The sequence below is a fragment of the Pyxicephalus adspersus genome, chromosome 3 (genome assembly GCF_032062135.1).
Source record: "Pyxicephalus adspersus chromosome 3, UCB_Pads_2.0, whole genome shotgun sequence".
Lineage (NCBI taxonomy): Eukaryota > Metazoa > Chordata > Amphibia > Anura > Pyxicephalidae > Pyxicephalus > Pyxicephalus adspersus.
Genome location: NC_092860.1, coordinates 106,271,115 through 106,295,728, shown reverse-complemented (window position 1 = coordinate 106,295,728; position 24,614 = coordinate 106,271,115). Strand labels below are relative to the sequence as shown.

Below are 24,614 nucleotides of genomic sequence, written 5' to 3'. Positions count from 1 at the left end.
CCCATTTGCTACATCAGTAAAGAACGCTTAGTCCGGAGAGAAGGCAAAAAGTATCCCATAGCATTACATGACTGGCCTGAAGACTTTAGAAAGAAGAATTATACTAAAAAAAAGAAATAAAAAACAGCCAGATGGGGCAAAAAGGAAAGGAGGGGGACCCAGCAGTTGATTAGACAATCATTCTACTCACTCTGCTCTCTCCCACTACCACCAAGTATCCGGATATAGAATGACAACACCGTACAATATGGTAAAGCCTTATTGAATGACAGTGCTGTCCTTCCAACTCAGTCTGAATATTATTGATTTTACTAGTGAATATACTGCACATAATACTTTGCTATCATTTTTTAAAGAATTCATAGCTGGAATAAATTATAGCCCTTTTTGATATCTGTCTGTAGCTTATCTTCAGTGCTTTTGGAAAGTAATACATACACTTTCCAGAGAAAGGGCCAATATGAGCTAGGATATCTCTGTTCAGTTAATCTGTGAAAAAGTCTTTATTATCCTCCAATGTCAATGTCTGATGGACAAGGCAACCTGCAAGAACTTTGTACCACAGTACAAATACATGCTTATCTAAGAAATGTAAGCACACTCCTATCCCGCAACAAGCATACATTGTCATATAAACAGCTTGTAAACCAACATGTAGAAAGTTAACATGAAAGGGGTGAGCTTGTGTTCTTCATGTAGCATTTTTAGATACTTAGAGCTGTCTACATTGATGTTATTTTTAAAAGCTTATAAATGCCTATACCGTATTTCGATGTTTTTATACAAGCATTAAAAACATTGTAAGGCATTTTAAAGCAAGATTTCAAAAGCTTAAACATGCTTAGAAATGTCCATAAATGTATTGATAGGTGTTTGTAAGCATTTTTAGGCATTTGAAACCAGGTGTTTAAAGTGGAACTAAACCTGTGCTACTCACCAAGCCCTGTTTCACAGGGCACCACCATATGTCTTCTTCTTTTCTTCCTTCTTACAATCTTCAGCCATTTTCATTTGGCCGCACTGTTCATTTATTCCCGCCATGTGCAGGAAAAGCTGGGATTGGCATGTTTTCTTGGCAAATAATGTTAAGTGCATGTGCAGATTACCAAATTGGACAGATGGGTGGCAATCAGGCAGGTAAAAACAGGTAACATTTAATATAAAAAAATGTTTGCTAGTATATTTTTGAGAAGCATGTATAGTAGAAAATCTTTGGTTTCTCAGAATAAAGAAACTTCCAAATATTGATATTAAATAGCAATTCACTAATCACATTATAAGCAAACAATGGCAAAAATCCTTCTGTGATGTTCCTGGAATTTATAAAGTTCTAGCAGATTCTTAAAGTAGACGTGTAAAATAAAACCTAATGCATGAAGCTGCATATGCAGACTGTGATGACGATTCAGTATCAGTATAGCCTAGATATTTAATGACATCACAGTCTAGGGAGCGTAGAGACATGGCCGCGGATGTTGGATCAACTGTGAGACCACAATTGAAGCACCAGTTATATCTGCATAAGCATAAAGCATATTTCAGACCTTTCTGCCATCTGCTCCTGCTCAAGTGAATGGGAGTGGTTGGAGAGAGAGCAGGAGATTTTAAAAGCACTGGATGGAGCAAGGGGTCAAGAAATCGCAGGGTGGTTATCTCTTCTGGTGTGACACCAACTTTGATAAGAGGTTGGTGGACTCTCTTTTCAGGGTGGTTGCTAATATTTCATTCATTAGCAGCAATGCATATTTATTGATTGATTTTTTTTTTTGCTTTTACTCGGATTTATATTGGTTACTGTTGTGTATCTGCATGTTACTCTATGAGTCATATGTTAATTGTCAGCACATTTTCTTGTTATGTTGCACTTGTTTGCTTATAAGGCTGTGTTTTTTTTCATTTTTTATTCATTTTTGGCCCTTCTTATTTATGACTTCTTTTATATAACAGAAAAAAATATGTGATTTTCACAGGTCACAGGTAACATAGAGGTCTCTTTCTATAGATTTTTTGTACATGAGAAAAATAGGACATCACCTGAAAATAAGCCCAATTTTCAGAGGTAAAATTATTATAAGACCCTGTGTTATTTTCAGGGAAACATGTATGCACTATATGAAAATAACTGATGTATTGGTATATTTTCCTTTGTAGACATTTAATCATGTATCCATAAGTATGTATTTTTGGTGATTGCATTGCAATGCCCTATGCATATTTGAGGTTTGTGCTGAGTTTTAGAACCTAAATGGTCTTGTGACAGCATGACAGTACTTTAAATGAAATGTCCATTGTATTGGAAGCTATTTTAGAAAAAAGAATGAATCTTAGCTGCATAGAAAACATGAAATAAAACTGTCAAGACAGCCAGGTTTCATTATCGATTGCAACATTGTGTGCATGTTCCTTTCTCATACAGCAACCATGTATCAGCTTCTTTTCCAGCCTACTAGAGTCAGCAATATCATGCCAGCATGATCATCTGACATTTAATTCCTAATGAGTATTTTACCTAAATATGTAAAACAAAACTCCTTTTCTGTTCCCAATTCAACAATACATTTTAAAGTGCTGTGCAGGTTTAAGTACTTAATTGCACAATGTGTCATACAGCAATTTTCCTATAACTTTAATATCCATGCTGTTTAGTAGGCTACAATAGGCGTAGCAACTTCTGGAAATCAACAAGTCAGTCAGGTGTTTCCACCTTTGGGATATGAAGAAACCAATCTGTCTATGGGAACAAAGACACAGACCTACACGTCACCTGCATCTACCAGTGACAAGAATATCTGAACTGGTAAACAGTCTCGTCTAATATCGTCCCTCTGGAACTCTCACAATCTGTATCCTTGGAGATAAATTCTAGCAAAGACATGGCATTCTCAAGTAACATGTCTCCCAGTGGTAACTATTATTCTGGGTTTTTTTTTAGGTTTCATTTTGATATATCACAACATAACATCTAAAGATGCAGAATGCACTATTTGGCTATTTAATATGATGCTGTCATTAAATTTCAACTCTTTTCTTTTAACAGGGACGGAAAATTAAAGCTTTTCCCTCACTTCCATCCACTGACACCAGGACAAAAAATAAAGGCCACCAAGTGTCTCCAGGCTGCTAAAATAAAGTCTTTCTTTGTTGTTACTGGAGTGTGTTCCCACTATGACTTGTGTCTCCATGATTCCTTGCCACCTAGACAGGAAGAGGGAAAATCTGCTAAAGGTGGAACAAACAAACCCCACTGAAGTTTTGTGGGAAAGCCCTCTTAGTTATTGTTTAGTGGATGTCATTTTGGGTTTACTTATGTAGAAAGCACAGATTGTTTTCATAGTAACTCTCTGTTGTCTATGATTACCTCTGCTAGGCAACATTCTCCATGCCACAAAAATTTCACAATTGCTTTGTGGTGGGAAAAGTCTGCATCTTTATAATCATTAAAGCAACAGAAAAAATACAACTAGTCATTTTCTTAGAGTTGGAAATGCAATACCCATTTGTCTCATAATGTTTTTTGGACTGGTTTCTCCCCTAGACAGGTTTTTGTTTAGGGAGATGGGTGAGGGAGCTGCTTACCTAGCAGTTTTGATTGTGCAATGTTTTCTAATTTGTCAAAAGAGTAGTTGTTATAATTTTTTTAAGATTATTACTGAAATAAATGTGAGGTATAGTGTGCTGGTAAAAGGGTATTAAAAATGATCTTCCCTGGATGTCAAATCACATAATTTATTGTTTTATTTAAACCCTATTACAACTCATGGATCACCTAATTTTTAGCAGCAGTTCCCTAAACTTAAAAGAATATATATGGGATAAAAAGTTTAAAAAATCTGTTCTAGAGTTTATCATTGGTCTGCGTACAAACACGTAATACAAAATCAGCGATCTCCAATATTATCAATGATCACCAAGTATCAGAGGTTCTTTCTAACCTAAGTAGGATTTTAATGTTCTTTAAGGAACAAAAAATCTTTAAAGAAAATATTTCCTATTTTTCATAAATAAGCAAATCTTCACTTTTTGGACTAGACCACCAGAAAAAAACGATACTCACCGTATCTTCACATATTATCTGAAACAAAATGCTTCTATTGTCATGGCTAGTCATAGGGCTGACTCCCTTTTGAAGCATGTATATAAGTAGGTGCCACAAAGAACAGGATCCAAAAGGCAGTCCATTTGAAAGGAAACTATTTTTAAATACGATTTTCATGGATTAGACAGCAGTCATACATGCAGCAGGAAAATAACAGAAGTGAATTACCACATCTGCAATACATTCCCCCTGTGTTGCAAGAACAATATTTCTTCTGAACTACTCAGCAGTTAAATACAGAAAATTATGGTAAGCTCTACTGTGACAACTGATGCTTTCATTTCAAGGGTTTTAGGAAGTTTAAAGAAAAAAAACAGGACAAAAAGTGGCCAGTCAGACGCAAGCCTAAAACTCATTACTGTCTAGTTTGACATATTATTTGTCACACATTCGGAACAAGTTTTAGGTACTGATAAAAGGTGCTAAAACACCAGTTGCATTTTTTTTTAAGCTTGTGTAGTAATAAAATGTGTACAGTTCTCAAGGTTAAAGTTGACCTAAACTCAAATAAAGAATTGCTTATGTAATAGGGAAATGTACTGATAAAAGCTGCTAAAGCTATAGTTGCATTAATTTTCTTATTCCGTGAACTAATGAAACGGTATATGCTTTCCTTCAAGCTTAAAGCAGACCCAAACTCAAGAAAATATGTCCTGCATTACAGAGAGTCTTAAGGGGTCTTTTTACTAATTAGTTAATCTGATATTTCCTGAAACATTCACTGATGGAGAATTAATTACTGACATTGAAACAGATGGACTTGGAAGACCAGTAATGGACCAGGTAATGTTTCTGTAAATTACAAATTCAACGATTTATAAATGGGCCCGTAAAAATGGTCACTGTGCTTAAGCAATTACTTGAAAAATCTAAATTTTTTGAAGTCCTTTTAAAACTAGCAGTGCATTTTATGTACCTTGAGCTTGATGATGATATCACTACAATTACGGTACCGTTGACTTCTTGTCATAGGCAATTGCGGTGAGATTTGGTATAATCACTAGGCTATTCATTGTTTTGTTTTTTTGCTGGTGGTCTTGAAATGAGGAATCAAAGCCCTGCCCCCACCAAAGTGTCCAAAAATTATTTGTGTTGCATAAAACACTGGGGAACGCATTTTTTGTTGAGTTAGATCTTACACTTGTTTTTGACTAATTTTTGGATGGTGAATGCAGAAATGACCCCAATTTTTGCTATCACATCCAGTTTTTACGATGCAGGGTATGTTTGTAAAAAAAAACATACAAATTTTACATACAATGAAAAAATAAATAAATAATAACATTAATGTACTGTTTATTTAAATGTATTTTGTTCAAACATAGGATTTATAGTTACTTACATTTTTTACAGTAAAACTTTTAAAAATGAATCGGGTAAGTGGTTAAGGTAAAAATGTATGCTTATAGCTTTTCCTGGAGTGTACAGTGTTAGTACAATCCCACCGGATGCTCCAACAATAGTCAGCCATCATATGTAAATCCCATATACCCTGATACCATCCTTCAATGTCCTTAAAATCTTGGTGAAATCATTCACCTTGCTTATCACTGACTGCACCAAGGTTTTCTGGAAAGTTAGAAAGATGGCTATGCAGAAAATGCACCTTGATGCTCATATTGCAACCACACATTTTGTAGCTGTCCAAAAGTTTCAGGACAATTTCTGTGTAATCATTTGCTTCCAAGAAAGTCCCTGACAATGGCTTTGAATGATAACCAACATTCTTTACAACTTCTGACATTGTCCTGATGAAATGTTCATGTTTGATGAGCAGCGACTCTGTGGACCATCAAACACACCAGCCTTTATTTTTTCAAATGACAGGCTAGGAAATGCCAAAATGAGGTACTTGAAACAGTACTTTCCTTCAGTTGGCAAAGCTTTAACGAACTGCTTCATCAGACCCAGTTTCATGTCCAGAGGCGGGAATATAATATTCTTTCTGTCAACAAGTGGCTTTTGTAGAACGTTTGAATCTGGTTTTAGGGCAGATCTTGGAGGCCAATTCTTTTCCACCCAACGCCTCTCACGAGCTCTGCTGTCCCACATGCACAGATAACAGGGATAATTGGTGTATCCGCGTTGCTGACAAAGAAGGAAACATACCATTTTAAGGTCAACACAGATGACCTGATTGTGTTGGTGATATTGCAACAACTCAATGACTCTCTTTATGTCTGCATATTCTTCACAAAGAGAAACTGAATGGCCAATTGGGACTGACCCAAATATATTTCCATTGTGAAGGAAGTCAAACTAAGCTCCGCTTTGAGCTATCGATGAATAGTTGCCATTCAGTTGAGTTATAGATTGGAATTCCCAATTCCTACATTAATCCAGGTATGTTATAGAAATACACAAAGCCACTGTCAGGTCTAAAGTACTGCAGAAATGCAATTCCTCTGGTTCAAAAGTACGATGCCTTAGTTTCTTTTGCAAGCAAGTTTTTCCCATGCAGTCTTGATGCTAGGAGTTCTGAAGCCTTCTTTGATAGTCCCAAATCACATGCTAAATCACTCAACTCATGCTGAACAAATCCCTAATGAACAGAGTTCTCTTCAATTTCAAACTCTTCATCATTGTTATCCACTAGTTCATCACCATAATTATGTTCTTCAAGAGAGGGTAGTGTAACAAAAACCGGCAAAAATTGTTCCCCAGTGTCATATTTGAATTAACCAAATTCTTCACAAAACCCTTTTACCTGACCTTTACCATCAGTTTTGTCATGCACTGTTATTTCTGTACATCTCTGGCAGGCCTCAGTAAAGCATCTACTGAATGTTTGTTGTAGGCTAAATAGCATACACAGAGAATGGTGTATGCAATGTTGCTGCACATTTTGAAATAACAACACAAGATATTGATGTGGGGTCAAAGAGCCATACAGAGGAGGACAATTAACAGGATAAGAACAAGAGATGAAAACTAAAATGAGAAGAGGGAATACTGCATAAGGAACAAATTGAGCTGAGAATAAGTAAAGAAAGAATAAAAAATGAGAAAGACAAAAATATGTTAAGTTTAATATGTTATATATTTTCAATACAGTTAAGGCTAGAAGGCTCCACATTTCTCAGTCTAAACTAATAATAATACATACACACATTGAAACATAATAAATAATTCTATTCATTTCCGCATATAAGTACTTTTTTTACAAGTGTAAAACCCAATAGTAACCTAACCTTTTACCTAAATCAGTAAACTCGCCATTTCAGCAACTAAATCCCTTCCCCAGCATATTTACTGTTATTTGGGTCTGGAAGAGTGCTACCAAACCCTCACAGTGCTTGCACTGAAGGCTTTCAGCATTGACACACTGACATTAAAAATGGCTAATCTAAACATTTGTATTATTTTAAAACCAAAGTGGAAAGGCCTGCATATTTTACTATGCTAGCAATACTAGGCATTTCTTTTAATAAATAGGTCCAACAGCTTTCTCTTGCTGCTTGGATAAATGGGGAAAGGCCTAACGGGGCTTTAAGTAAGCCCTAGTTTATCTAAAATGAAAACACATTAGTGCTTCAGATTTGCTTTAAGTGCACTTTGTTTCAATGCTGTGTTTCTTACAGCAGAGAGCTGAATGCAGATCCAAGGTTGAATATGGTTTTACATTACACATAGGACCCCTAAATAACTGCTCTGTAGGACACATACATCTGCTGTGTACAAATATTACTGCTGGCTCCAGGTGACATTTGCATGCTCTCTGAGTAGAAGTAAATACGTCATACTACTGCACAGAATTTGAATTCCTTAACTAAGATACTATAAATAACAGGCAAGCACGATGGAACGTCTGCAGTGGTGTAATAATCTATCATTTATGGCACTTGCCTATAGAGATCTAGAAGCTAAGTGCTTGTATGCCCTGAATAATTTATTAAAAATAATATAAATAATGTATTAAAAATATTACACTGCACACAAACCTCCTGGTCGCAAAAGACAAGAAAGAAAAATGACACGTATCAAACCAAATTCATCTTACAGTTCTATTTTCCCTCTTTGCTATATCCACAACTAAATGTATTTTTCAAACTCACATGGGAAATTATTTTGTAACCATGTATACTTTTAAAGGCAAACTATGGTGTGCTAACACTACATGTTCTGAATTTTTTATTGTAAGGCTGACCAGAAAATTTTTTTCACAATTTACGTTAACTGATGCATGTCTTCATAAATGTTTACCCCTGCCCACCATCCTCTGATACCTCTATTGTGCAGAAAATAAGGACTAATAATATTTTTGCTGTGGAAGGGACTCATTTACTTTATTCCACCTTGGATTAAGAAAATAAAGGTGCCTTGCAAACTAAGAGAAGATATCCCCATTTCTGATGAACCATATCTTCTACTCATTTTCACCACTTCATGGAGTGCCAAAGTGATAACAGTGTCTTCTGCTGTCCATTGAGGTTCCATCTTTCGACCATAAGATCACTATATGATACAATAGAGATTTAGAAGTCAGGGGGTGGAACTATAACACATGGACACTGTGATCCACTGAGAAAGGCTGGGGCACTGAACTTTAGCACAGGTAGGATACACCTGACCCAATATAGCTGAGTATAAGAGCTCTCTTATTTTATAGCTCAGAAAATTGCCACCTTTTTTCCAGCAGCAGGTAGCCAATCCTGAAAGGACATTAATACACAAGTTCCCTTTCTAGTCTTTTATGTGAGTGCAATATACCTTGTATTATTCTTTTCAACATACTACAAGATGTAAGTATTTTTCTCTCTTCAATGCCTTAAATATTTTCCATATAATGTCCATCTGTGTGCCAGCAGTATGGTTAGACGTTCATCATAGAGATTAAAGTCAAATAAAAAATGAACTACAGAAAATATTTTGTATTTTGTGCAGGCACTTAGAAATAGAAATAGTAAAGCACAACTACTGTTAGCATTACTGAACAGAAAATTTGAAATTGTGATTTCACTCCACAGTGTACCATTTTTCCAAAAGGATCAGGATTTTCTATACTTTTTTTCGGTAGGTCTAAGGCCTAATTCAGACTGGTAGTTTTTGGCAGTGGGAATACTGCAGTTCACCACTACTAACCCGGTCCTCAACCACCCCAAACCCACTGAAACTAACGGTTCCAGATTTTCTGGATCACCCAGCTTCACTGATGAAAGCGTATTCTCTCCAGCCTTGGAGAGCTTTAAAAAATCAGGCCTAACGTGGCATTTAAGAAATGCAATTTTTAAAGCATCCAAAATTGGTGCAGTTAGTATAAAATATCACATAATATTGCTCTAGTCAAACACCTGATCACAAGATCATCTTGCCAGAGCAAAATGCATGTCTGTATAATACTGGCACTGTTACACAAGCCTTTGTGCACTTAGTAAAAGGAATTTTAATAATGCAGATAACTCCTTTCTCTATGTCCCATTTCTGAGTGTATAAATTACCAAAGCTCACCAATTTTACTGTCTTTATATAATAATGGTGGACAACATAGTAAAATCTAAATGTATATAACAAATATAGGCAGGCTAAAAGAAATTTTGGGGAATGCAGCATACAAATTTGCAGTTTATTGGCCAATGAAATGCCAGGGTTCAATTACACTGTCTAGGCTCTTGTCCCATGCGGACCACGTACTATTGGTAGATGTAAAATGTTCCAGTAAAAAACAAAAACCAGTAACAGACTCCCCTCTTCCACACGGGGTGCCTAAATGAGGATGATATCACATTCCTTCCAGCATGATCCTGAAGATTACAAAGCAGCCAAAAGCTCACAAGAAGACGTTCTTTGCCTGCTCTGCATTCCACAAGACTCCTGACGGTGACCTCATGCCTTTGGTATAAAAGACAGAGAAAAGGTAACTATAAATCTATTTTGACAGAAAACATTTACACCGACTAACAGTAGGTGATTTTTTTTTAAAAAGGAAGGGGTCTAAGCAGTTTGGGTGTTCTTGTTAAATGTAGCCGTTTTTATTTGACAAGAATAAAAACATTCAGCTGTTTTACCTGCAGTGTTAACGTGCCTTAACTGAACATTTTGCTTCTAAAGAAACAGCACAAAACAGGTCAAATGCAGTCTATCAAATGTAATGTGTACTGCTCTATGAACCAAAATATAGCTGCCCCAGGTTAAAGCACTTGGCACGTCATTATTGGTGATTAGCACTTTCTTTTAATGTACCAACGTGCCTGATTTAAGTGCCATTGCAGATATTAGTAAAACCATGACAGTAATCAATTACACTTCTCCAGGTCTGCTAATAATCACAGAACTTTAAAAAGCCATGCACATATTTTGGAACAGGAGACTGATGATTGATAGATGTTGAAATGTGCGTATGATAGGAATGTTAAAAACTGATTATGGAAGCAGCAGGCAGCAGCTACCAGAGAGAGCACGGCTGTAAATTAAAGGTGATGTTTTCTGCTGAATTGGCAAGTTATCACCACATCTCATCAGGCCTCAGACAGCTGGATCGGGTTTGGTATGCCAAATCAGTGTTCAGGCACACACCGCAGCTGACTATCATTTCCCAGCAGAATATATCATCCAAAAGGGGTATTCTGGACATTTTAATACTAAAGAAAAAATTGTAAATTTTACATAACACAAGCTCCTTCATGTGATCAGAAATAAATGAAGGTAAGAAAGTGAAAAACAAGGAGAGCCAGAGGACTGCATGCTAAGAAGACATTTGAACTTCAAAGCTTTATCACCAAAGCTCATTGGAAAGTACAGCTGGTGGGTGATTTAAAAGATTCTACAACATAAAAGAGTATCACACATGTATTCCCAAGATTACCTAAACCAAAAATACATACATAAAAGAAAGCCTATATTCTTTGTATCATGTATATACACTTCATGTTATATATACTTTATGTGTAAAGAAACAAAATTCTCTAAGGTTTCAGTAGCCCTCAGAGATAATTATAAACAAATGTAATTGATAATAATGCAGCACAGAAGAAAACACAAGTTATTTGCTAACAAGATTCCTGGAAAAATTAGAAACACACTTTGGAAGGATTACCAGACCAAAATAAACCATATATGGGATGTTTGTTCTTAGGGTTTACCTGCCTTTAATATTATTAATGTTGTAACTGTGTTTCTTTGTACAGTTTATTACTTATAGCCACATGTTCTTCATCTGCTGACTGTTCGTCCCTTTGACAGGTCCACCAGACAGGCTTTGCCTAATTAAACTCAATGGATATTTACCTGGATTATACTAAATCCAAGGGTTGGGGCAATGGGGGGTCCTTACCACCATTTCCCAATGAGCTTACTCCTTAGAATAAATAAACAAAAAAACCCTATAACACAGGTTTAATTTAATATAGAAAAGCTTAGTATTTTTAAAATGTAGTGCTATTTTTACCCATTTCTCTGTTCTAGCTATGAAAAAGATTATTACGATAAGGTAGTTTAAAAGTAACATGTATTATGTGTGATTTATGGCAATGTGCTTGCAGTGTTCTTTTATCAAGCAACCTGGTGTCAAAATGCAGGAGGAATATAAACAGTATTACTGCAACCCAGTCTAACTGTATGACATGAAATAATATCTCCATATGAAAAATGTGTAAGTAAAATACCTTTGTATTGTAAATTGTGATCCAGTGACTATTAGAAGGACAAATAAGGATATTTTAATTAGTTTTGAACAATTTTTAAATACCTTAATACACCATAAAAATATGGAACCTCTAAAAGATTTGATCACTTTGGAATTGGGATTGGAATTTGTAGAGAACACATTGTTTGCCATTTTTGCCACTTTAGAAAAAAATGAAAGTGGGTAAGTGAGTGAGTTAGAAAGAAAGAAGGGAGTGAAGGTCAAAGGGTCGAGTTCCTTTACTTCTAAATTATTGGTCACACTAGAACTAATGATAACAAGTGGTGAATATTTCAATGTTCAATTCACTTTTGATCAGCAATGACAAGTCCGATATAAGGGTGGGTTAGAGAAAAATGTTTACAGTTATGAAAAGGTCAATGTGCTGATTATAGGGAGGTGGGACCAGGGGTAGGGCTCAGGAAAGACATGGAAAGTGTGTAAGAAGAAGGGAACACTAGAAGCTCGGCTGAAGAAGTGCAAGTCATTTGCTTAGTGTAATGGTGTTGGTGTGAGGCTGAGGTCCTAGAAGGTTTTTGGTGAGGTTGGAGAGAGTTGGGAGACCCAGGTTCAGTGTGGTGTCCTTGAAGTTACAAAATTATGGTAAAGAACAGATGGTTTTGCCAGGCGTGGATCTGCAGGTAATTGGTATAGGCCCAGGCGCAGTGCAGCTGAGTATCAAAAATATCAATGTTATTGGAGGTTTCAAAAGGCCTTGGTTTTGGATCCTTATAATGCCTTAAAGGAATATTATATTATGTTTTTCATGTAGACTATTTTTGGATGGTTTATTGTTGATGAGTGGTTGAGGTTGGAAGAGGTGGAGGTTGGCCAAGCAGCAGGAAGGAGAATCTAGGGACCTCTACCTCAAACATAACAGTTGTCTATAGGGTATAAATCAGTACATCATTTACTAAAATGTAATGTGAGGTGAAGTACAATTGTTTTTTTTTATATTTGTGCTGCTCATGACCAAATGAGAACTTATGACTTAAAGTCATATTTTATAAAATTATGTGTTACTGCAAATAAAGACCCTGGAGGGCATGTCTTTAGTGGTCCTGAGGATCAGGGCTGGAAGACTGGAGTTACATAAAGCATTGTTCTGTTGGACTGATCTTGACATGAACTTGAAATTTTATTTTGCTGCACAAATAATTATTCTAGCCTTAATGCAGTACACCATTCTCAGTGGAAATGGATATGCCCAATACCTTTAACAGATAATAGCAGATATTAATTATACAACAGGACCCTGTCCTCTGTGGCCACAAAAAAAAATGTTTAATAGAAAAAAAGAAGTGCATTACCATTCAACAAGGGAGAGTTTAATATTTAGAGAAAGTTCTGGATAAAGTTGATTAATACCCATGTGTCAGGGTATATATAAAAAGGTCTGTTAGAATCCTTTAGTTTGCTGTCTACTCCTAATGAAACCATGGAATCCCAGATAAAATCCTGAATAATAAGTAGTTATAGTTTTATTTTGTTTCCAATGCAAGTTCTGCAAAGGAAAACAATATAATATAAAATGATAAACTCATGAACACCAGACCATTGTTGCTTTCATAATCAAAGAAGGAGGCTGAAGGCTTGCATGGATTAATAAGATCTTTTAAATATTTTAACATATTATAGTTTAAACAGCATCCAGTTTATAATTATCACACTATTGAGTGTTACAAGGCAAGGTTGCTAAAGTACGAGCACTCCCCAGCCCTGCAGTGATACAAAATACTTGTATTTTATGTATTATTGCAATACCTGTATGTACATCTAACAGTAAGTTTAGCTTTTCCTCCAAGAAGGTAAATCCATAACAGATGTTGGAGGCCTACAGATTCTTATTATCCCCTAATATGAATATAAACCTTTATATTAGCAAATATCTTATATCTGTGGGGAACCTCAACAAGTATTTTAATCCTTTGAATAATATATTATTAATATGTAAAACACAACATTTATAAATTCCCAGGGAACAATATAATAGTATTGTTAAATGTATTTCTTGAATCTCTACCCCCCAATGTCTACACCTCATTGTGATCTTTTTAAATAAAAAGGAAAATACATATTGGATTTCCTATTATCTCATATTTTTTTTTAGTGCTGCAAACTCTTTGTTGTGCCCCTACCTACTGCAAAGTCAAAACATTTTTTGTAAGTAAAGGCACTTAGGTGCATTGTAATGTTTTCCATACAAGAGGCAGCCTATGAGGATAGAAGATGCCGCTAACTTTTTAAAGAGCTGCAGACACTATGCTATCATGCCCATCATTACTTTACTTATTAGTGAGTTTCTGTATAGAACTTACATACAGGGTCTGAATCCCACCAGCATAATTATTTCAGGTCAGTAAAATAGATAGTGATAGCAAGATCACATTGATAGCCAGGAATATAAATATATAAACTGCAACCTGTGTGCTGCCCATAGACAATAAAGTAGTATATATAGGTAAAGTTTATTCATAACAAGCAACAAAAGAGCTTTTATACAATGCATCTTTGACCTCTGTAGATTCTTGTAAAGTAATTCATCCTCAAAGATCCGCTAACATCACAAGAAAGGCTATAACTTAGAGTTGATTTCTAACTATTTAGAAACATTTATTGTGTGTTTACATTAGAGGGCTGCTAAGATTCTGATACAATAAAAAGTGATAGGAAAACAAACTAAGATTTCAAAACCTCTGCTGTGATCTTTGAAGATAATTTTATCCAAAACATATACCTATAAAGATAAAAAGGAGTTTGTTTAAAATGCCTTTAAAGAATATTTATACATTTTTGTTTGAAAAGTTTGGGCACAAATTTTCATTTTAATTGCCCATATTTTTATCATTCACAATTTCCTTTACATCTTTACAGAATAAAAGAAAATATCTTTTTTACTTTTTTTCCAGTTCTTTGTTTTAAATAAATGTGTATTTACTAATCCAGCATTCTATTAACAAATTCATACTTTTAAAGTATGCTTTCGTTTTTACATTAACATTTCTTAATATAATTAGCTATAATTAACTGATTATTGGTGATAAATTATTGATAGAGTTGGAGGTCTTTTCATTTTTGTATACTTTTTGTGGTTAATAAAAGAAAGTGAACGAATAATATTTAGTATGTGAAACATGCGGGCAGGCAGCTGAGTCATTGTTCCCTAGCTGCCTGAAATATATATCTGTGCTAGCCAGACTACATAGTCCAATGTATAGAAAGAACAAGCACTTCTCTCTGACAAGCCGACCATCATCCTATGTCATGGTATGAACAGACAGGTCTTAAAAGGCCAGAAATGTAAAAAGTGAGTGAATCAGTTAAAAGATCAACAGAAAGGAAGCAAAGTACAAACCTTTGCAGGCAATCTATCAATACAAATAAGAAGTCATATTTCTCTGGATTCCTGAAATGAATGATTCTTTGTAAATCAGACAGATGTGCTTTCACACATAGGGCCTGATTTGTTAAACCTCTCCAAGGCTGGAAAGGACACACTTTCACTAGTACAGCTGGGTTATCCGGCAAACCTGAAATGGATTTCTAGCAAATGATTGCTAGCAAATGTTTTGAACCCTGGTTAGCACAGATATATATTTTAGGCAGCTAGGAAACTCAGCAGCCTGCCCGCAAGTTTCACATACTAAGAATTATTAGTTCACTTTCTTTTATTAACCACAAAAAGTATACAAAAATGAAAAGACCTCCAACTCTATCAACCAGATCAATTTCAGGTTTGCTGGATCACCCAGCTTCACTGATGAAAGCGTATTCACTTGGAGAACTTTATTAAAACAAGCCTATAAAATGCATGTTGAACATTTTTTTCATCACTACATAGTATGTAAAAAAAGTGAAAACAATATCTATGTGAAAACAATATGATTCTGATAAATGTGTGTACTATATCAACTTTCAACTCTAAACTGCATCCAGAAGTCAGGGCATTGTGAATGTTTATTCTTGGATATTGGGGAGCTCTTAATCATCATTTATAATTGCTAAAGATGTGTGATGTCAATTTACAGGTCCTGCATTGTTATGACACTTTTTCTATTTAGGTTCATACACCCGAACCCCAACATATTAGGCCCACAGTCTGACTACTTTGTAGTAATAAGATCTATGTCTGTGGATACACAGAAAGCAAACTGTCTTTTCCAACTTCCCCTATGCCTTGGCATGCCTTATGGCTCTGATGTTGGATCTTGTTAATCTAATAATCTAAGGTCAGACAGTCAGCTGGGGTAGGAGGATGGTGGCACAGGACAACTGGTAATTTAGGTCTTACAATATTGCAAAGAAAACTTAAAATAAATTTAAATTCATGAAATATTTTGTTACATCATTAAGAGATAATTTATTCAATCAACAAAGTCTCATTTCACTTAGACTGATAAATGATTAACATTAGGAAGGAATTGATTTCAGTATTTAGAACTTCTGCCTCTATCACTGATGATCTTGTCAATGTTTTGAATACATTTGAATTTGATGTGATTACTTTTATGAGAAAGCAGTAATTAGTAATAAGGGAGCTGTCATCATCTGCTTACCTGTAACTCAGATCATTTCTGACCCAATGTGTTTACAAGCCAATTAAATATGTAATATTTATTCTTGTTAAAAAAATGGGCAACTCTTAAAAAGAAATACTATAATCCTGCAAGTGATCAGAATGTAGGGACATAGAGCAACAAGACAAAAACAAGATGAAGTCAGCTCAGACTGCAAACCAGGCCGGTGCATATCTGCCCCACAGCTGCTTCCATATAAGACAGCTATAATGAAGGTTTGCATAACTTGGATGCATGGCACTACAGTATTTTCTAGTATTTAAATGAACACTGTTTCATCCCATTCATTTAGTCAGACGTACCCTATTTCTCGAAAATAGGCTACAATATATATAAATACATGGACAAGAGGTGCTCATTTAATGAAAGCACTATTGCTAGACATGAGAAATTGGGGCCATTTGTTCTAAAAGAAATGGAGTCACAAAACAATTCATGGTGGATTTCAAGATTTGGAGAGTTATGATGATGTTCCAAAATGTGATGACATGACTATATTTGCATAAATGTTGATTTTTTTGTTCAAGAATAAGTGTTGATTGTTACTCATGAAAAAAAACAAGACATCCTCTGAAAATTAGCCCTAGTGCAAATTTTTAAACAAAAATTAAATTAAGACACTGTCCTTTTTTCGGGGAAACAGGGTATATATATATATATATATATATATATACTTTTTGAAACTTTGCTAAGGGGGCAAAGTTCTGTATTCTGTTTGTAACTTCGCCCTAACATATTGATGGGAAATTTTCCTCTGTCTACCAAGAACAGATTTGAGATCAGCACATTAAAACAGATGTGAGATTTTAGTGATTGGAATTAGAACTGCTTAATTATTTGCTCAATAATACTTTTTTTTACACTTATTTTTGAAGAATAAAAAAACATGTTTTTCACGGCTTAAAAGCTTTTATGTCTAGCAGTTTGGAGAACATAAATGATAAGACACCTTTGTGTTGGTCCATTAAATGGGTCTACAAGGCTTATCCGTCATACTGGAAAAATTATGTCTATTCACCTAGTTTAGTTTTACAATAATGTGATTTTTGATTAGCTGCTGGCAGAATGGTTTTAAAGCCAAGCAGCCCTGGCCAACAAACAAAACAAAAAATGTGCGGAATATTTAATAGTGCAACCTAGTACTAATTTAGATCTATGTGGTTCAGTAATACTTGTTATGTCATACATTAATATGTGTTTATTAGGGCTGACTATTCAAAATGAATGGGCTGATATTGTACCAAAACATGCAAAAAATAGCACCAGACCCTTTTTTTAAATATATTGCACTGTTCTGATTTGACATCATTGTAATGCATTGCTAGTATATTGGCACACCATCCAAAATTAATGGCAGCACAACTCATGCTATATTCATTACTACAAAGCAGAGGTTTAAATGGACACTAAAGAAAACCTGTGCTGAGAAATATGAAAGCAGCCATTGCTGGTGTCCTCTGAAAAAATTTGCTAGCTGCGAGCCTCTGACTGCCAATTCAATCAGGTCAATGATTAAGAACATATGAATGTCATAGGATTTACATGACTGCCAGGTGACTAGCATTTACACATGGAAGACAGTGATAGCAGTGCCATATTACTTTCAGCACAGGGATATTGCAGCCTATTACATATAGTATATTGTTTATTAGTATCATTAGCCATTTTTAATACATAATGAATTTAAAATACCTCTCAATTTCACATTTCCAGCCACGGATGTTTTCTACAATAGAAGAAAGGATCCATATTTTCTTCCTTGCAACCATAACAATCATTATTCCTCTGCTATTGTAATGGGCACATTGCTTCTACCAAAGGTATGCACAGAACTTAGTACCCAATTATAGTTTTGTTATTCAGTCCCAATAAAACTTTTTTTACTTTGATGAATATAATTTAGGTAACTTTACAGATACATTGTCTTAAGTCTAAAAACTTCTTACATAATAATGTTGCAGTAATTTAGTGTTAGAATTGCATTTATCATGAAATCCCCATTAACATCCAGTGTTAAGGGTTAAAGGTTACTTTTCTAGTTGTGTCCCTGACAATAGCTTTATTCTTCTTACTAATCAGTGGTACAACAAGGGGTTTGTCCAGTATCTAACCAATGTTCATATTTAAAGGGATTCATCAGTAGTTAAACACAAGGTAAGTGTTTATAATACAAACATAAAGACTTAACCAAAGCCTCAAAACTGTTGTTTCACTGTTGATATGGTGTGAGCATTTACTAACATATGGCATTTCTATGGGACATTTCTTGATAACTGGTTAAAATTAATTGTTTAGCTGGTTTGTTGATTGTTTGGATTACACAGATCTTTAGCTTTGATCTCCAAGACAAATTCATCCTTAGTCATCATTTTCATACATGCTTGTCAAAGCATTGGATAATGAATTTGAAAGGAAGGAAAAAGAATGGATTTGGTTAAAGTGAAAGAATCTGGTATTTATAGCAAGATTATAGAACTTGTAAAAGCAATTTAGAGATGTGTCCATAGATTTATTAATGAGTGAGCAAAGGTATACAAAAGATACAGAGATTAGAAGAAATAGGTATGTTGGGAGATTGTTTCCTTTTTAGGCTTCATTTACATCTGTAGGGTGCATTATGTTACATCTCAATAAGATGCTCAGTGTACCAAAACCAACCAAACAAAAAAAAAAAAAATGAAAATGTAGCAGTACACAACACATGGCTACTGTTGCCTGGAGCTGCAACACAAGTGCCATAGGAAAGTATCAGGGTGCCATTTAAAATAAAAGGGCACCACAGCACACCAGCACCTATTGATTCAATGTAGCAGCAGTACATATATGTACAACACTTGTTCATTTATCTTTCAGTCATTTGGTATTGGAAATGATTATGAAAGATTGTTTCCAGCGACATAAAACTATGCAGCCTATGACTATGGTAGGGACATAGATTGTAAACTCTTCCGCGTACACACTTCCAATTAAAGACGTTGGAAAGGATCCTTTCCAACCACTATGCACTGCACGAAGCAATACATACATCACCGTTCTGCTTTATGCAGAAGGGAGGGGGAGAGTGACGGATCGGCACCCTGCTGCGCGCTCTCCCCCTTCCCTTACATTACAATCATTCGCCGTTCATCGTCCGTGGATCTGCCAGGACGGTCATTCGGACGATGAACGACGAGCGCTGTACACACTCCAGATTGGAAGTGTGTACCTAGCTTAATGTACAGTCAATGGCTTGACTAAAAGACTCTGGTGTGTTGTGAAATGTTGTATAATATGACAGTGCTGTATAAAGAATGTATAAATATATACATTACATATTTAGGTATCAGATCTAGTAGGTTTTAATATGATTAAAATGTAATAAACTGTATCCATTGCACACAATGATCAGGTAATTTTCTACTTTGCCTTTTTCTGGATCACAGCTGCTCTGCATTGTTCAAGTTGAATGAGTGATAATGGCCCACTATCAGAGAATGACAAAACCCTTGCTTTACAGAATAGTCAGTTACTGGAACTCATGTTTAACATAGATTCCAACTTCAAAGGGAGTTCCAGACATCTGTAATCTCCCACTGCACTTTACGGAGAGTTTGGTGTGTTCAGCTGTTTAATATAACTATAAAAAAAATCTGTGTGACTTTTTTGTGACTTATTTTGAATCACAAAATCTGCATTACTTAGTTGTCAGTCATCTACAATAAATGCGATACACAGTATGACAAACTTTGAGTTAATTCACACAGATATTTTTTTACTTTTCTTGATGAAGGATGCTTAAGCCTGTGGGGTTGATTAGCTAAAGCAAAGAGAACTTTCCAGTTGCAAAGGTGCAGCTGTATATAAATATCTAATCATGTGCTAGAAAAGAAAACACCATTTGTTTAATATCCCACAGACAAAATTGAATATGCAAAGTGAGTACAAAAGACAAAAAGTAACTATATTAAAATATTGGGTCTGATTTATTAAACCCTTTCCAAGACTGGAAAGGATACACTTTCATCTGCAAACCTGGGTAATCCAGCAATCCTGAAATGAATTTGCAAAGGTTTTCATTCCTATACCAGATTTATTTTAGGTCTGCTGGATCACCAAGCTTCACAGATAAAAGTGCATCTTCTCCTGACCTGGAGAGCTTTAATTATTCAGGCCCATTCTGTTTGTATGTACTGTGCTATATATATATATATATATATATATATTCCCATTCTCATTCAACGCACATTTAGTTTCTTGCTGCCAATAAAAATATTAATATGTATAACTGTTCAGGTAGGTCACTAATGGTGTACTGAACAAGCCATCTATTACTGAACTCCAATAACCATGATCATCCAAGTAAGCTGTATATGGTAGGTGTTAATATTCATGAAGAAATGTTGTAAGGCCATGATTCACTTTTCACATCAAGGTCAAAAGTAGGCTGAAACTGAAAAGGAGATCTGACTCATGATCCAAATTATATGCATCATATGATTAAAAGACAGTGCATATGCATTCACTTAATGCTACCCAAACGATATTAATAAAACGTGGTATTATGTAGTTCCTCTATTTAACTGCTTTTCTACCTAACAAGCGTTGAGAAGCAATCATCAACTCACATCAACACATAATAATATCTAAGTAAAATAGTTTTATGTGAATGTTTTATGATTCATCATTTTGCATAAAGGCAATATTATGTATATTTATATATATATATATATATATATATATATATATTTTTTTTTTTATTATTATTATTATTATTTTTTTTAATTTTGTCTTTTTAAAAAAAACTGCAAGATTAGGAAAATGTATTCCGACTTTACCGGACATCTAGTGTTCTCATAATTTTATCTAGTGAGCTGATAAGCTGCCTCTGCTGGACCGAAATACTGAATGGTGTTGTCCCCTGTTGGACTAAATCAGTGGTCCCCAAACTTTTCAGACCTACAGACCACTAAACGGTCTGGACTCCAGACCGTGCATGCGTGGAGAGCTGTGTGTCACTAAAAAGGAAAGAAACTTCCCCCAGTGTGACGTCATGATGCCAGAACGGGTTGTGTCCAGTGACACAATCTGGCCACTGCCCTGAGCCTGTGATACATAGGGGGGGCATGGTCTGCGGCTCTGGTCGGTGTGGCCCCCCAACTACAGGTTGGGGACTGTTGGCCTAAATGACGCCTAACCCTCTTCTCATCTCCAACCATAGAGGAAAGTGTCTTTTAGTCCTATTATTTCGGCATTAAAAAGGTTAAAAGAATATTGTAATGCTACCTTGTATTATCTCCTTAATTTGAAGCAAACTGTTGTCCTGCTTGTTCTAGAAACGTCTTTTAAGTGTCTGCAATTACCTAAAAGTACAGATGTCATTACTCAAAACCTGTTGAAGTATGAACATGTGCATACTTCCTAATATCAACATCAGGACCCAAGAATCAGTAAAACATGTGGGTCTCTGAAATAGTCATTCATTCACCGACACTCTTTGGTCAAGCTCAAGGTGACCTTACTCTTCCCACTGCTGCAATTATCTGTTGCCTCTTGTATGTGCATATTTATTCACATCCACAGGATATTAGTATGTAGAAAAACTGACAAGTTTGTTGAAATCTCACAGGAATTTACAATGGGAAACCGATGGGCATGAAATGGCCACATGTAGATTTTTTAAGTTCTGCTAATACCCATTTTGGGCCATCAACCAAGAACCAACAAGTTCTCACCACTTTTTCTCCAGCACTTTGAAATGTAAAACTTCCAATGGCTAAATCATGTGAAATAAGATGCAGTCACCAGTATTACTGACTTGAGTGGTGCCCTTAAAGATGGCCCTGGACAATTATTACATTCCAGGGGACTGGGATAAAGTTTTAGAACATCATGAATGTTTGGTGGCTACAGCACTGGTATATGAACAAATGATACATTGTTCTTTTAATGACTACTGAAACTACACTTGCCTGTCATTAGAGAATACAATGTTCTGTATGTAAACGTTTAAGCAATATCATTTACAAAGCAATAATATTATTTATTTCCATAGTTTATCTGTTCTGGTATCATGAAAATCAAACAATCGTAAAAAGTGTTGTCGCACACAGAAATATAATACTGAATGCCAAGGAATCCAAAAAGTCTAATGAAAATATACAATATTTCCTTTTTCACCCAACATCTGTACTACAAAAAGGAAAACACAAATCATCATTTACAAAGGGTACCAGAGGGTTTTACAAGCTGATAACATTTTTTTAGTATTTTCACATCACCTCGATTAGGAAGATTTTCTCATTTTGTACCATAAAAACTCCAAAAAACTAAATACACACTTAAGAGACTCTATTTGTCAGCACAATCATTAAAAACAATGAAACAACACACAAATCAGTAACAAATTGCACAATATGCCATCACATAAAATACATGTCTTGTACCTGTAGAAATCAGCCTGGGATGAGCAGACGTTGAAGTCGATGATCATGAATTATGCAGCCGGCTACACCAAGTAAAGTTTTCCAAAGCACAGGTGTGCGATAGGGGCAGAAGGCCGGTAGGCTGTTCTTACACACTCCTATGGAGAGGTGAGACGGCCAGGTAAACCCTTTTGTAAAAAAAGAAGACAGTTTTACAACATAATCCTGGGAGATGCTGGGAGATTGTTAGTAAGAGACTGAAACAATTAAGCTTCTCGCAGGTTTATCCTCACTCTTCGCAAACATGAACAAAAATACAACAGCAGATTGCATGTATGGGTGGGGAGGGGAGACACCGGATTAATAGACTGGCTGAGAATTTGTTTCTGACTTAGGAACCAGCAAGGCCACAGGGGAGGGGGTGGGGAGGACTGGATTGTACAGGGAGGAGTTGTTAAACCTGCACAGCCATAGCTGAGGTGTGTGAAATTGCTTCTTTGCAACGTGAGGCCATGAGCACAGCCGCCAATTAGCATACTTCACATAAAAAGCAACTGGTGATTGTTACAGGTATCAGAAATGAAAGCAGTAACTTGATAATACTGCACAACTCAATACACAAACGCACTGTAAAGATAACCACAATCAGAAGGTTGTTATATTTACAAGCGTATAAACAGAACCTATTTGATGAGGTTGTACACTTACTACTTTCCATACTGAATGACTCTTGCACTATATACAGTATTCAAATTCAACAGGTAGAAAACTTTGCGTGCACAATTGAGTTGACTGTTTACTTGATGAATTATAGATCATAAGCTCTTTGGGGCAGGATCCTTTCCCCGACCTGTGTCATTGTTTGTAAGTTGTAAACCTCTATTTAATGTATAGCGCTGTGTAATAAGTTGGGGTTTTAAATATAAGGTTTATTATTAATACCAGGGTGAAACTATGTTTACTTTGAAATGCCAATAAAGAGAAACAAAACGGGATTTTTGCTTCCATGTGAGAGAGGATGATTGAGGTGAACGCAATGTTTTTCACTAAACTTAAGTACATATTTACTTTGCAAATTAAAAAGTATCTTCCCTTTTAGTAAATCAAACCCAATGTTTTGAGCATACTTTTTTCTATAATGATTAACACTTGAATGTATGTTAGAATGTGCAAGTCAGACTTGTTTATATTCTTTTTAATATAACTATATATTTTTTTTTCATTTCCAGAGACTCAGATTTTAGAGTAAATGTAGCTTCCAGTATTTAGGACTGTGTTTAGTAATAGACAGTTAGGAACTTCCGGTCCTCAGTATAGAACTGAACGGTTTTCTGCTCCCAGATACACAGCAAACTTCTGCTGTGCGGATAGGAGAAGCAAACTGAACTGCAGGTAGCCATACGATTATAGAGGGCTGTGACTGCGGCGCAAGTCCTAAACAGAAACCGCACAGCTAACAGTAAATCATTTCTTGCCCCACAATCTCCTGTTTGAACCATGGTAGTGCTGGGGCCCATCACAGGTCTGAAATTTTCCTTCCACAGCTGAAAGCCTTTCCTAATACCTGTTCTGTTTATTAGGTCAATAGCTGCACTTGTTTTTCATGCACTTTACTAACCATGAAACTGCTTTTAAAGTATAAAAATGCAATTAAATGGAGTGGTGAGAAATCCTACAAGTTGGATAAGGGCATTAAAGAAGCAGTCTACCTAACTGGTAAAAATTACCAACCTTGTTAATAGCACAGAAATATATATGAAACTGGAAAAGTTCTCAATATGTAATCATTAGATATTACTTTATTAACTAAACTAAACCCCAATGTAGCCCATACACGTGCAAATGTAATCCAACCATAACTTCAATTTAACTTAGCTGGTTAAAAAGTGTGTATGCTAAATTCAGTCAATGACCATGCT

The 24,614-nt window shown here is 35.5% G+C and overlaps 1 protein-coding gene across 2 annotated transcripts in view; it reads right to left on the bottom strand.

Moving 5' to 3' along the window:
- FHIP1A (FHF complex subunit HOOK interacting protein 1A) overlaps positions 1 to 23,039 on the bottom strand; it is a 125,918-nt gene extending 102,879 nt beyond the window's left edge. The window contains exon 1 of one of the 2 annotated variants that reach the window (XM_072405909.1): positions 22,717 to 23,039. The gene's annotated coding sequence lies outside the window, so the exon portion shown is untranslated. Of the gene's footprint in view, positions 1 to 4,054; positions 4,182 to 22,716 lie in introns of those variants that run through there. The other variant, XM_072405910.1, reaches the window with a different exon arrangement.
- Positions 23,040 to 24,614: the final 1,575 nt, after the last annotated feature.